The sequence below is a fragment of the Felis catus genome, chromosome D3 (genome assembly GCF_018350175.1).
Source record: "Felis catus isolate Fca126 chromosome D3, F.catus_Fca126_mat1.0, whole genome shotgun sequence".
Taxonomy (NCBI): Eukaryota; Metazoa; Chordata; class Mammalia; order Carnivora; family Felidae; genus Felis; species Felis catus.
The window spans coordinates 832,260-846,923 of record NC_058379.1 but is presented as its reverse complement, the minus strand read 5'-3'; the positions used below and the strand labels follow the sequence as shown (position 1 = coordinate 846,923).

The window sequence follows — 14,664 nt, the reverse complement described above, 5'->3', positions numbered from 1 at the left end:
ACAGGATTTTCTGACGATGAGACACAGAAGGTGAGACAAGACAGAATCAAGGATGACCCAACCCACACCTTGGGGAGCCATTTCCTGAGATGGGGAGGGTGGGGAGCAAGGGGTTCTGAGGGATGTGCAGGAGCTCGGTCCGGGGTGTGTTAAGACCGCGAGCGCTGAGCTCATGTTTGCAAGAGCAGCGGGGACGCTGATGTAAATTGGAAACACAGAGCTGCCTCACAACCGCCTCAGTGGAAGGGGCCACACCAGGGAGGGCTCGGAACGGGTGACGGAAGCGCCTGGCCTGCCGACCACCATCCTTCAGGACCCACTCTGTTCAATGGCACAGCAAAATTAGCAGAACAGAATCCTTGCCTTGCATTTCGCAAACAACATGAAAGGAACGCATTCCCTCCATGGGGCTCAGTCAACTGAGTCTTTTTTTTTGTTTGTTTGTTTATTTATTCTGAGAGAAAGAGAGAGAGCACACAAGCAGGGGAGAGGCAGACAGAAAGGGAGAGAGAGAATCCTAAGCAGGCTCCACACTCAGCAGAGCTGAGCTCGAATGGGGCTCGATCTCATGAACCACGAGATCATAACCTGAGCGGAAATCAAGAGTCTGTTCCTCAGCCGAGTCACCCAGGAGTCCAGAGCCTCTGACTCTTAGTTTCAGCTGAGGTCATGATCCCAGGGTTGTGGGGTTGAGCCCCGCGTCGGCTCCGAGGTGAACGTGGTGCCTCCTTGTGATTTTCTGCCTCTCCCCTGCTTGCACACGCTCTCTCTGAAATTTAAAAAAAAAAAAAAAAAAAGCTTGTAAATTTAAAAAGTAGTAAAAGTTTAAAACTGAGCTCGAGTTCCAAGTAGAATGGATATACATTTAAAAAGACCTAAGACTTTCTTTTCACCCCCCCAACACCCTACCTACCGCAGTGCCAGCGACCCTCGTGCCCGCACTGCATGGTCCGCGCTCGCAGGACCACCAGGGAGGAGAAAGCCGCAGCCGGCACTAGCCGAGCCTGCGCGCGCGCGCGCGCGGGGGGGGAGGGGTCATTGTCCCCACGGTCCCCTGGGAGCCAGCACTTCACCACTCGCGGCCCCAACCGGCTCGCCTAATCTGTGCAGTCTCGCTGGGCTGGGACAAGTGCCTTGTGGGGCAGAGACTACAGAGCCCAACATCAAAGCGCCGGCAGGGCTCGCTCCTTCTGGAGCTCTGATGGAAGCTCGGTCCCCTCCCGACCCTCCCAGACCTCCCAGCCCCTTTCGGCCCCTTCCAGGCAACCCCCCTCGCTTCCAGCCCGTCGCCACCTTCCCACCTGCTTCCAGCCCCGCCCAGCATTCCCCGCCCCGCTTCCAGCCCCTCCTTGTCCTCCCACCCTCTCCCAGCCCCTCCCACCCGCTCCCAGCTCCTCCCAATCGCTCCCAGCCCCTCCCACCCGTTCCCAGCTCCTCCCAATCGCTCCCAGCCCCTCCCAGCATCCCCCCCTCGCTTCCAGCCGGTTCCCACCCTCCCACCCGCTCCCAGCCCCTCAACCCCTCTCACCTGCTCCCAGCCTCTCTCAGCCCCTGTTGTGGCCCATCCTTGGTGTCCCTCCCCTCTCTGCCTCCATTGCCATGTGGCCCGCTCCCCATGTGTCCTGTCTGTGGGTCTTTTCTTGCAAGGACCCAGTCATTGAATCAGGGCCCATTCCATCTTAACTAATTGCATCTGCAAAGACCTATTTCCAACTAAAACCATCTTCTGAGGTTCCAGGTGACATGAATTTGGGGGTATGCTATTCAGCCCACTGCAGCACCCCTGAAATGGAGAGCCCAGCCGGGTCCCCACAGGAAGCGTGCGGTCAGCCGGGCCTGAGCAGGTGTCCTAGAAGAGAAGGAAGGAGAGAAGGCAACAATTGGGGCAGTCCTGGAATACTGCCTGTAGGAGGCAAGGCTGCATCTGGCCTTCCCGGAGAAAGGGCAGTGCGGGTAGAGACAGGAGAGGACCCCTCACAGCGGGGACACCCCGGGGAGAGTGGAAGCCCTGAGATAGGAAGTGGGCCAGGCTGCGGGCACGGCGAGGAAGGTGGGGGTCCAGGACACCCTCCAGGAGCAGCAGGTCAGTGTCTGTACACAAGGAGAGTCCAGCCCGAGAGGTCGGGCCACAGTGACAGGAGGCTGGCCCCCCTCCACGGTCCCCATCCTGCTTGCTGACCCCATAGGCAGGAAGAGACGTGGTCTGTGACCCCCGAGCCAGGAGAGGGACAGTCCTTGGCAGCAGGTGAGGGGCCGTCTAGGCTCCTGACCTTCCCTGCAGCCTCCCTCCTGCTCGCTCTGCCCCTGAGCCCCTCGAGCTGCCCCCACTGCCCCCCACTGCCCCATGGGGCATACACGCCACCAGCCACCAGGTGTCACCGCCTCCTGCTCTCTGCCTGGGTTCTGGCCCCTTCCCAATCCTGCGGTCCCCATGCCCTCCCCACTGCCCTGGGAGGACTCCCCACAGTCCTGCACCAAGAGGCCCAGATGGTCCGAGGGTCTGCCTCTCTCAGCTCTTGTCCACCTCGGATTCCCGTCAGTACACCAGAGCCTCACTGGTCATGGCCTGGGGCAGTGACTCCCTCCCAGGGCCCTGCCCGACCTCTGGTTGACCTCGTCCTGGGTCCTAAAGCCCCATCAGTCGTGGAGGAGCACAGGCGGCCGGTACCGAGGCCGGGGCACCCCCATCCTGAAATGGAGGCAGGGGACAAGGGCCAGAGCCGGAGAGCGGGAAGGAGAGAGACGGCGCGAGGGCTAAGCCGGCCTCCTCGGCCCTCGTGCTGCCCTCCCTCGAGGGCCATCAGGGAAAGGAGAGGCCTCCCCGGTGCCACGCGTGTGAGCGCGTGAGCGCTGCGCCGTGACCCCCGCCTTCTCGCCCCCTAACTGGAACAGAAGCGCCGCCAAGCGCGCGCTGGCAGCACAGCCACCGCCCGTCCCAGCTGATGGGGCTGCCCGGCGGTCACAATGAGCGTCTGGAGAACCCGCTGGCCGAGCGGCCTTCCCGCGAGACTTCTGCATCTCGTACCCGCAAACTGTGTGCCGCCCACGTTTCGCAGCAGCGGACGCGGACGTGGGAGCAGCGTGCAGACTGAGGTGCGGTGGCCGCAGGGGGGCTGCGCTCCCGTGAGGGGGGTCGTGAGGCTGGTGGCGCGCTCTCCCCGCCCCTCCCTCACCTGCCTGCTCCGTGGGAAACCTCTGTCCCTTCCTTCATTTACTGGAGGAGGCAGGGACTATTATGGGTCATGTCACCGCCGTGGCAACCGCGTGGTCTGAAGCGCTGGGAGAGGACAGACGGGAAGCGACGGGGACAGTACATCAGTGGGTCTTGACGTGGCTGCACAGAGCCGGCCGCTGGGACGACTCGGGCTGAGGGGTTGGGGGGGCGGTTAATGCAACCCCACCGGAAGCTGACCCCAGGCGGAAAGCTGAGGAGGTCGCGCGACACGTGGGCCTCCGCCCGTCCAGGAACAAGCAAGCAAGCCTCCTTCCGGGGACTCTGTGCCGCCCCGCCCCGCACGGGGACGCCGTGCCGCCCCGCCCCTCCCAGGCCCCGCCCCACACGGGGACGCCCTGACGCCCCGCCCCTCCCAGGCCCCGCCCCGCACGGGGACGCCGCCCCGCCGCCCCATTGGCACGCTTCGCGTCTCTGGTGGGGCAGTGTCCACCGAGGCCCCAGTGTCCCAGCAGCTCCCCGCCGCATGAAACATCAGGAATAAAACCCACACGTGTTATAAAATCACTAAGGACTCTTCAGTACAAGAAGGTCCGTCCCCTGTCCCGTTCTGGGGACACATCGTTACCCTCCTGTACCGGGACGATGGTCTTTCCCAGTGACGGGAGTAGCAGCTGACACCTCCTGAGTCTGGCCCGTGTGCCCGGGGTTAAGTGTGCAGGCGGAGAGGCCGACGAGGGGGTCCCGTCGTTCTCTCCACTTCGCAGAAGAGGAACAGCCCCCGAAAATTAAATAACTTTGTGAAGTCGCAGTTAGTGGGGGCAGAGGGCCGCCCGGTCTCCGGCTGCCGCGGTCTGCGCGTGGACACCCCTGGCCGGGGGTCCGGACCCGCCTGTGGCCCCGAGCTCGCTAGCTGTGCCCAACTCCGGGCGGCCTCTGTGAACCACCGAGCTTTTTGGAACAGCGCCCAGGAGAGAGTGGGCCTGCCCGGCTCCCCTCCTGGTCGGCTTGCCCCCAGCCTCTGGCTGGTTCTCTGCCGAGGGTCCCAAACAAAGCAAGAGGCAGCCCCTCTTGGCCTCCCTACCATGGCCTCCCCACGTGGCCCCTCCACGTGGTCCCCCACCTGCCTCACCATAGTCTGGGCAGCTGAACTTCTTACATGCCAATTCAGGGCTCCCAAGAGGGTAGGCATGGAAGCTGCCAGACCTTCTGAGTTGCCACAGCGTCACTCCCGCACCTTCCTTTGTTTAGGGGACTGTGTCCTGAGAGGCTGAACGTGCCAGGACCCAGGGCCCCAGACTGACCTCGAACCCTCCCCACTGTCCCTCCCCTAGACTCACAGGTTTTCCCTACATGCCTGGGATGCGGCGGTAACACGACCGACCGGGCTTCCGGAGGGCTGGGTTCTGTTTGGCGAGCTTTCCAGACACGGGTACTCGCCAGGAAGCTCCTTCTGGCTCAGCTTTCCTGTAAACAGACATGAGGGAGGAAATCAACGGGCTCAGGGAGGTGAGTGCAACCACATCTCCTAAGGGGTCCCTCAGCACCCTCGACTCTGGCCAGATCCTAAGTGGGAGACTGGCGAGACATCTCGGGAGCCTGGGTGGGCGGGCGGTGGGGTGCTGCAGACGGCCGCCCTGGGGTCTTCCCGGAGCGGCTCCATCGGGGGCTAACTCAGAGGTGATCACTCGGAGCGCTCCAGCTCCGTGCACAGTCTGGTGGGCGCACGTGAAGGACCCGCCCCGAACGTCCTGCCCACCCAGCCCCACTCGCACCCAGACACTGGTGCACACGTATGTGCACACACACGCACCCACACTGGCACGTGCACAGAGTAGCAGGCTGTGAAGCACTGAGTCATGCAGGTACTGAAGCAGGAGTTACACGGGGGACCCCGGGCATCCCCCTGCCACACCGATCCCCCCTGCCTGCTGCCCAAGGGCCCCTCCTGTCAGCCCCAGCCAGAGCCCCAGGCCCGACTTTGGTTGCTGCCGCTTGGATCGTGGGCTCCAGACAGGGGAGGGCAGCCGCCAGCTCTGAGGCGCGACCCAGTCAGCAGAGCAGGACCAGGGTGTGTCCCCTCCCGTCATGGCTGGCCCAGAGGGCAGAGGTGGCTCTAAATGGGGACACTGGAGCTGTTAGCAGAAGACAGGACAGATACGGCCGGGTAAATGCAAGGGCTGTCCACGGGCCACCGCACGAGACAGGACGGCATGGTGCCCCCAGGAGCTAACGAGACTCCAAACTGCCTCTGGGTGAGCACCGCTCGGCTCTGACGCTCGCTGTGTGACCCGGGGCAAGTTACTCACCCTCTCTGTGCCTGTTTCCCATAGGTAAAATGGGGGCAATGACATTCGTACATCTCGGGGACGTGTGGCTGTGCCTCTGTGTCGTTAGCACTGCAGCAGAAGCTTCCTCTGACCCAGGACAAAAATCCATGTGGCAGATCCGGGGGGCCGAGGCCTCAGACGCTGCTGACCCCCAGAAGACCCCGGAGAGACCTCCTCCTGACTGGGGCGGCTGGAGAGGTGGCAGTGGCCTGGGGTGGGCAGCCCCCAGGAGCATCCTCCAGGCCTCAGGCCTGCTGGTCCCAGCTCGGTGTCCCCTTTACACCTAATTAGATTTCGTTGTAAAGAGATAAAGGCTGTTACTTTGTATCAGCACATCTTCCTCTGCAGGACCGAGTTCCTGAGAGAGGAGAGACAGGCAGGGAGATGAGGGGAAGAGCCGGCATGGGTAGACTCCGGAATAAGACCCCGACAGGCTCAAATTGATTCTGCAGCCCGGTAACATTGAGCGCAGAGGGAATTGGATTTGTGCCCTGTTGAATGTAACTGCCTCTTGCTATCTATACCAGAAGCTGTTAAAATGGTAATCTTTAGAGGTGTGTGGAAATTGTGTGCGAACAGACCGGTGAACCATCCTGGGGCGCAGGCTTCCTCCGCGCACGCAAAACGGCATCGTTGTTCCTAGTAACATCATAAACACCTTGCGTTTGTAATGTAAGCAGAATCAAGGCGCCCGGCAACGTCTCCAAGCGTGGGGTCACTGGGGCTTCTGGGGGCTCCGGAAGCAGGCCCTTGGGCTGCCGGTCCCGGGCGGCTGGTGGGCTGCGGGGTCTCGCCTCCCCCAGCCTGGGGCAGGCAGGCAGGGGCGGGGGGGGGGGGTTGCTTCGCGTCTCCGCATTCATCAGCCTGGACCCAGGACAGGCTCAAAAGAGGACTTGCTTCTCCCTCGGGACAGAGCCCAGGGGACTCTCGCAACCTGGAACCCTCGCTCCTGCCTCTCCCCGCCCCACCCTGCCCCGTCTTGCCCCGTCCCGTCAAACCCCCTCCGCCGGGTCCCACCCCGATCCCCTGTTCCCATCCCCCAGGCCCCATCTGCCTCTCGTTGTGTCTGACGGATGTAGGAGTAAGGAGTTCTGAGCCTTCCCGAGAAACAGCCCTGTGCCCAGTGTCTCCAAAGCAGCCTCGAGAGGCCAACCCCACTCACGCTTGGGAAGCGCCCCAGTCCCGCTGGGCTGGGCTGTGCCTCAAGCCACCGCCACCATGATCCCACACGTCAAAGGTGCACCCTCACTCCCTGTGTGTCCAGGGTGGGGCGGCAGAGTTCACGGGGCGGGGGGAGGGGGGGGGCACCGGGAGCCCCGGCTGACATACCTCTCGGCCACCAGCACAGGAAACCCCGCGAAATGGCCTTTAAAGGTCACTGGCCAAAGCGGGTCTGGAACAGCAGGCCAGGTTCTCTGTGCACGGCTGGGAAGGCTCACAGGTGTGCCTTCCGGATCACTTAATTCTGCCCACCGTCCCTCCTGTCTCCCCGGCGGGTCGGCCCCGTATTTCAGCCCTACTGAGCCGGGGCCTCTGGGGGACGCCTGCTCGGGAGGCCCCTTTCCGGGCCTACGAGGGACACCTCTCATCTGAGATGGATTCCTCCGCCCGCTCCGTGTCACCCGCAACGTGCTGCTGGCGCCTCCGGCGTCTCAGAATGCACGTGGGCCAGCCGCGGCGTCCAGGGGGCCACCCACGCCCTGTCGGATCTGGCCGGACTCGGGGATCTGGAAATCTGCCAGCGTCCCGGCGTCGGGTGGGACAACGTTCGGAGCCTCGTCCTCTCTCGCTCTCGCTCCACACTGGCAGCTCCCGTCTGGTCTGGCTCCTCCTCGCATCTTGGCCAACGCAGGCGACGGCCGCGGGCACCTTCCTCCCTGCTTTTCCCGAGGGCTGCCGTCGTGCAGGGCCTGCGGCCTGGCTTCCTCCCTGCACGTGGGCCCCTGCCACGCGGTTCTCACGGCGGGCAGGGCGGCCTGCGCCCCGCGGCACCGAGTGACCCCCACACATAGGTGACCTGGCACGGCAGGGGCTGCTTCTCACTCTAGCACGGCGGGCCCTGGGGGGCTCGTGCGCTCAGGGGCCAGGCAGGCAGCCGCTCCCGTCAGCACATCGTGATTTTCTGCGGAGAAGATAGGGAGGGAGGGCTGGGATGCTTGTTGCAAAGGGCTCCCTTCCGCACAGGACAGCGCGAGGGACGCAGAAGACCCGCCGGGAGGCGGCCGCCTCAGCCCCGCGGTCACAGGCTGCAAGGGCTCCAACCGCCCAGCTGGTGTGGGTGTCCAGGTGCCACAGTGTCCGGCCCCCTCCTTCCTTCCGGTTCCTCCCCGGGACGTCATGGGAACAAAAACACGCAGGGTAGGCCTGTGGATTAAGTTTCCTCCAATATGCTCAGAATTTTGAACCCCCGTCTGCATCCCGTAGGACACGGAGACTGAACCCAATAAATACGTGTGCGGGCGCCTTGGGTGGCTCAGTTGGTTGAGCATCCTACTCTTGATTTAGGCTCAGGTCATGTCTCAGGGTCGTGGGTTTGAGCCCTGTGTCAGGCTCTGTGCTGACAGTAGAGATTTTCTCTCTCACTCTCTCTCTCCTTTTCCCTCTCTCTTTCTTTCTCTCAAGATAAAAAATAAATGCATGTGGAACACCTGATGTCAGCTGAGCCCCAGAAGTTGGTTTCTGCTGGGCTGACTGGATTCAGCCTCTGTCCCCCTGTTCATTCAACAGACATTTACTGAGCGTCTGCTGATCCTGGTCGGGTGCAGCCGCGGGGGGACTGGGCACGCACGGAGAACCGCCTGCCATCCCGACACAGGGCAGGGAGGCAGAAGGCAGTGCGGGTGCCGACGGATGCCATGGGGACCAATACGCAGGGGAAGGAAGGCGGTGATGGCCCGGAGGGGGAGGGAGAGCCAGCTACTTGCACATCTCGAGGGAAAAGCATCCTAGGCAGAGGGAACAGCCAGTGCCAAGGCCCTGAGACAGAAGCACTTGGAAGGTCGAAAAACCAGAAGGCATGGCGTGGCTGGAGGAGAAGGGGCACCGGGGGACAAGCAAGCCAGGGACGGCGGCAGGAAGGACTTTGCTGGGGTCTGAACGGGCACTGGGCTGTGTGAGAAGTGAGTAGTCGTGTCTGGAAGCTGTCCATTGCTGTGTAGCAAGTGACCTCAGACCAGCAGCTCCCATGCCTGTATCTGCTGGGACTACCGGCTCCTCTGGCTCAGGGTCCCTCACGGGCCTCAGCTGGCGTCGGCGGGGCCGAGGCCCGTCTGAAGACTCCACCGGGGAGGGGACCCCCATGCGAGCTTACACACAGGCCTCGAAGCAGGATTCAGCCGGACACCATCCTCGGTCCCCTGTCTGAGGGCCTCTCCCGGGGGCCTCTGTCAAGGCGGCGGCTGCTGACTCCATCAGACGGAGGAAGCAGAGCAGGAGGGACAGACAGACAGAAGCCAGAGTCTTCGTACCCTAACGTGACTCCCATCGCGTTTGCCTTCTGGTCATCGGAGGCGAGTCCCAGCCCCACTCAGGGACCAGCACCATCCAGGCCCAGGCAGCAGGAGCACGGGGGCCGGTGGGTGTCCTGGGAAGAGGCTGGATTTGCACACTTTTTTTTTTAATATTTATTCATTTTTAGAGAGAGAGAGAGACAGAGTGTGAGCGGGGGAGCAGCAGAGAGAGGGAGACACAGAATCCGAAGCAGCTCCAGGCTCCGAGGTGTGGGCACAGAGCCAAACGCGGGGCTGGGACTCACGGACTGTGAGATCACGACCTGAGCTGAAGTCAGAAGCTCAACCGACTAAGCCACGCAGGTGCCCCTGCCCCCTTTTTTTCTTTTTAATGTTTATTTATTTTTGACAGAGACGGAGAGAGAATCCCAAGCAGACTGTGCTGACGGTGCAGGGCCTGGTGCGGGGCTCAAACCCACGCACAAACTGAGAGATCATGACCTGAGCCCAAACCAAGAGTTGGATGCTTAACCGACTGAACCACCCAGGTGCCCCTGGATTTGCACTTTTTGAAAATGCTGGAAAAAACAGGATCTTCGGGCCAAGGGACCAAGAGAGACGCCTTGGTTTTCGGCCTAGTGATGGGGCCGTGCCGACCTCCGATGGGGCTGACCAGCCCCACCCACATGGGGCCCCTCAGCAGAAGAGGGAGGTGAGGAGGGAGGGGGTAAAAACCCAAGACCCAGAGCCCCCAGCGCAGACACCCCAGGGCAGACGCCCACCCAACACCTGTTAACTGCAAGCCGTCCCTGACCTGTCCCTGACCTCCAGGCCACAGTCCCTGCAACTAAACTAGCCAATCGCTGCATGATTGCAGCCGCTTTGCCTCGGAGGCGCCCGGGTCCCTGAACCCGCCAACCCTCCCATTTAATCCTCTTTAAGACTGGAGGCAGTGGCAGGGCCAGTAATCAGGTTAGGGACAATATCCCACTGCTCAGGGCAATGGTGGGGGTGGGGTGCCAGAGACTAGGTCCCTGCCCTCTGTTCACCTGGACACGGCGGCTATCCTGCTCTGCCCGTGACGGTGACCGTGACCGAGAGGGGATCTGGGGCCGACAACTGGCTTCCTTCCGTACCTTCCTTGCAAAATAGTCCCGGACTGAGCGCCGAGTAGAGACACAAACACCTGACTCCAAAGACGAGATTGCAGGGAAACTGAGGCACCACAGCACCCTCTCTGTTCTCCGGAGGCCCAGAAAAGCAGAAGCAGCCCTCGGCCGGAGCAGCAGTCCCTGAGGGCCGTCACCCAGGAGGAAAGCCTTTTGTCCTTGGCGCCTGTGTGCCCGCCGACCCCTCCCCACCTCCCTGTTCTGCAGGCCTGCTCTCCCTCGCTGGTCACCTCCTTCCTGGACCGCCCGCCCAAAGCCTCCCGGTCACGTCTCAGGGCACTTGCCCCCCAGACTGACTTGTAATGAGCCTCCCCCTCCCCAGAGTGAAAGTCCCTGGGGGAGACTGGCCCGTGTGCCAGTCACGTCCCGACTCCCAGGATGGGAGTGAATGGGGGTGTGGGGGGCGTGTGGGGTCATGACGGGAGGAGGTCGAGGAGGTCGAGCGTGGCAGGAAACTCCCGCTGGGCAAGGTTGGAAACACATCCTGAAGCCATTAGCACCTGTTCATGGACACATGCCCAGCCGCCCACCCTGCCCCGCCCGGCCTGGCCCCTGGTCTGTCCTGTTGGCAAGCGGCTGCTGACCTCTGCACCCTGCGTGAAGAGTCGGCCCATCCACCACCCGTCAGGAAGGGAAAGGCGGCCTGGAGAGGCGGGGAGCTCCCGAGCTGTGGCAGCAGGGACGTCAGCCCTTCCTCTGTGGGGCTTCTTCCCTGTTTGGGGGTCTGGGTGCCTACAGAGGCTCCCGAATTCTTCCCTACAGCTCCTGGGTGACAGTGCCCAGCGCAGGAGGAAACGGAAAGTGAAGAGCCTAGGGGTTCCTGAGACCCCCAGAGCAGGGCTTGTCCAGTCCACACCCTGGGCCTGGAGAAGCCATAGGCATGCTCTGGACCGGGGACCCGGAATCCCCCTGTGCTGGGGCGGCGACCACCAGGTGGCAGTGTGGGAGCGTCCCTCCCACCCCCGCCTCTGAGCCCTGGCTCTGGGCTGGATGCCAAGGATTTGGAGGGTCCTCTGCGCTCCGTGTGGGCGCTTGGTTAGAGACCTCCCACACCAGACTTCGGGCAGCAGGGGCCTGAGGCAAGACAGGCTGACGTCCACGTATTCCTGGGCCTGGCACCCAACACACCTGCTCACACCTGGGCGCACCTAGAACAACGGCCAGTCTCCACCTGCTTTTCTCTCTGCGCCGCAGACGCTTGTGCTGGGAACCGCCTCTCCACGGGGAGAGGCCAGTGTCCTGCTGAGGCCGCTCTGACAGCCAGCTGCCCCCGAGAGAGGAGCTTGACCCCAGCACGCAGCAGCTCCCCACCCCCCGCCGGCCTGGCCCAAGTTCATGATACAAGTCAGCGTGCTCGTGGTTCTGCGCCACCAGCTCGGTGGTTTGTGGTGCAGCCGGGGGTAACAGGAGAGTGTCTGCCCCCGAGGGGCCTTGGGTAAGTCACTGCCCCTCTGCGCACATCTTCCACGTCTGCGCCCGTCCCACGGAGCGCTGAGCGGTAAGTATGGATGTGTGTCCTGAGTCGGGTCGGATGGTGTCTCCCCAACATGCGTGTCCCCTGGGGTCCCAGACCGTGACATTATCTGGGAGATTTTGCAGATGCGACTGGTTAAGATGAGGTCATCCGGATGAGGGTGGGCCCCGAATGCGACGAGCGAGCGAGTGAGCGAGTGGCGTCTTACCGGAGGAGGAAACAGAAGCACAGAGGAGCCACCACACGAAGCCAGAGGCAGAGGTGGAGGGAGGCGTCTACACGCGGGGGACAGCAAGGCCACCGTAGCACCGGGAGCAGGGAGGGATGGGAACAACTGTCCCGGAGCCTCCAGAGAGAGCGAGCCCTTGATTTGGGGCTCTGGCTCCAGAGCGGCGGCCGGGATGCGCACACCAGTAAGAGGGGCCTCGTGAACCTGCTCTGCCACTCGTCCCGTGCCCACAAGGACCCTGCCACTCGACTCCAGCAAGACGAAGATGTGGACTTTGAAGCAGCAACGACAGACAGTCCCACCTGCTGCTGTGAAAGCACCTTCGTCCTCGGGTGGGGTGGGGGTGGGGGTAGATGGAGCTGTTCTCGTGCCGGTGGGCACAGCGCCTGGGTCCCGCCACCAGTGGGGGAGCACGCCCCAGACCAGCGCGTGGGGCGCAGGCTGCCCGGTTTCCCGATGCCCTACACGGAGCCCGTGTCCCAGCGGGGAGGCTCGGCCCCTCGGGCAGGCGGCCCACGGGGCCTCCGCTTCCCGGGCGCACGGAGGGCCCTCGGCCGCCACCTGCGTTTCCAGAGCCAGCAGCTCAGAGGCCACCCCCCACCCGCCGGGAGACGTTGCCAAGTGGGGCCCAGGGGGCTGGGCTGCAGCTGTTTGGGGGCTTTTCTTCCAGAGCAAGGCCTCAGAGCCTCAGAGCCTCACTTCCTCCCTGCTGTTGGGCGCCTCGCCAAAGGCATTTAAGAGGAGGCCCCGCCTCGCGACCTGCCCCCACCTCCACTGAACAGAGTACGGTTGTTCAGTCTGGGCCCAGACAGAGCCCCGCGGCAGCCGGGGGCCCGGCCCCGCGTGTGTGCAGCCGTGCGCTCGGGCACATTTACCCACACATGGGCACGCTCGTGTGCACAAGAGGAAGGCCTGCCTGGGGCGGGTCTTCCGAGGTCCAGGGTCGGGGCAGGTCCCGTCCTGCAGGCTCCTAGAGTCCGGGGCGGAGGCTTCTCCCGGGGTGGGGGAGGGGTGGCCGATCTGTGCTGCCCCCAGGGCCTGCCAGAACCCAAAAGTCCCCCTGCACAGGTTCCCCCCACCTCCAAGCTTCCCTGGCCTCCCCGCCTCCAGAGGCATCTGCCTCTACGGGGAAGCTCTGGCTGGAGGAGAGAAGGAGAGGAAATAGAGAACCCTCCGGAGCACGTGCGGGTTACAGCATCTTCCAGAGGGCTCCCTTGTCCTGTCCGCAGCCTCCAGATAGATCCCTGCGTCCTGCCCCAGCCCCCGGATGGCGGTGACAGCAGCCCTGTTCACCAGCAAACACTCCCCACTATGTGCTGCCCTTCGGAGTAACTTGATAACCTGCGCTGTCACTGCAGGGATGGGTTTACCATCGTGAACAACAGTGATTTGCCACATTTTTCGTGTTACACTGCTGAGCTGTGGTCCTGCCTTGAGGAGGGGCTGGCAGAGCGGGGGAACCCTGAGGGCTGAGTCATTAACGGAGTGATTAACAGTCCTCAGCCTGGTGGCACGAGATGGGGGGGGTGGCTTCCTGAGGTCTCAGGGTGGGGGCCCAGGTCCAAGCTGGCAAGGCATCAGGCGGGGGACTCCCGGAAGCTGACCTGAGGTCGTGGGGCACCTCTGTCTGCCCTCCTCCCAAGCGGTGACCGCAACTCCCCCAAAGGCAGATAGGATCCAGTGCTGTGGTTGGGGTATTCGGAGAGCACTTTCTGAGGGTATCTTCCCCAGACGTATTCCAGGTTTTGCCCCCAAAGCTGCAGGCTGTGCAGAGATGCTGGGATGGGTCCTTCCTGGATGGGCTGGCATGTGGCTGGTCAACATGGGACCCACCCTACTGCCCAAGCCCTTCTCCACCTTAGGCCACCTTGTTGTTCAGGAAACGCTTTACGGCCGCATCTCCCGGCCCCCCTGCCCACCGGCTCCTGTGCTGACCGCCCAGTCTTGGTGGGCGTCCCCTCCCGGGTCCCCAACCCACAGGGGCTGGAGGAAGGGGTGCTCCCTGCCTGTCGCTTCAGGAGAGGTGAGGCTCCCGGCTCTTGCCTGTCTCTAGGGGTCCCTCAGCCTTGCCCGCACGTCTGCAAATTTTCGTGTATGAGATTCCTTTATGTGAAGCCTGTTTCCTGCTGGTAGCCTGGGAGATACAGCGGCAGGAAGCGAGAGGGACCTCGCCACGGCCCCTGAAGACAGCCGTGAGCCCAGACGCACACGGGCCAGAGGCGAGAGGTCCCCCCTAGTCCTTTCCCTGAAACCCCCTCAGACGCCAGCTCTGCTCAGCACCGCCCACGCCATGCCATTGGCAACAGCACCCAGTGCCCACACGGAAGCCGCACCATCACCACGGCAACGCCCACCGGGCACCGAACGCAGTGCCGTGGACTGGCCGTGTAATCTGTGGGGCCCGGTGCAAAACTCAAAACATGGAAACGGTGCCGTTACAGGCACCAAATGAGAGGGTTTTTTTTTTTCTCCCGCAGCCTTCCTCCCTCCGTCCCTTTCTGCTCACAGAGGGTTTTCCACTCGGTATTTGATGCCGTTCTAACTAAATAAAATCGAAATTATAGGCACGAACTGTGCTGTTCCGTTACACCCTGTGACGCCAGTTTCAAATGCACGCGACAGAGCCTCTGATTCACAGCCAGCGTCACCGAAACCGCGTGCTTCGCGTCGTGCGGCTGGTCCCCGAGGGTGCCTCGACCTGCCACAGGGAAAGCACACACCCGTCCAGGGAAAGTCACAGGAGGAACGGGTCCCCAAAGCTTGGGCCTATTGTCAGGCTGCTCTCTGGGGGCTGTTGCCAAACAGCGAGATTTGATAGGAAATGTGAGGTTGGGCCAGGCC

General features: G+C 62.9%; 2 long non-coding RNA genes across 2 annotated transcripts; one reads left to right on the top strand and one right to left on the bottom strand.

The window, feature by feature from the left end:
- Positions 1-588: 588 nt before the first annotated feature.
- On the bottom strand, positions 589-3,526 carry LOC111557253. The gene is made up of 3 exons (XR_002737112.2): positions 3,174-3,526; positions 1,529-1,849; positions 589-769 (listed from the first exon to the last, which is right to left on the bottom strand). It is a non-coding gene; the product is annotated as an uncharacterized LOC111557253 (long non-coding RNA).
- A 5,861-nt stretch (positions 3,527-9,387) lies between these two features.
- Positions 9,388-14,390, top strand: LOC123381313. Its single transcript, XR_006588163.1, has 2 exons — positions 9,388-9,663; positions 10,104-14,390. It is a non-coding gene; the product is annotated as an uncharacterized LOC123381313 (long non-coding RNA).
- The last annotated feature ends 274 nt before the right edge of the window (positions 14,391-14,664 follow it).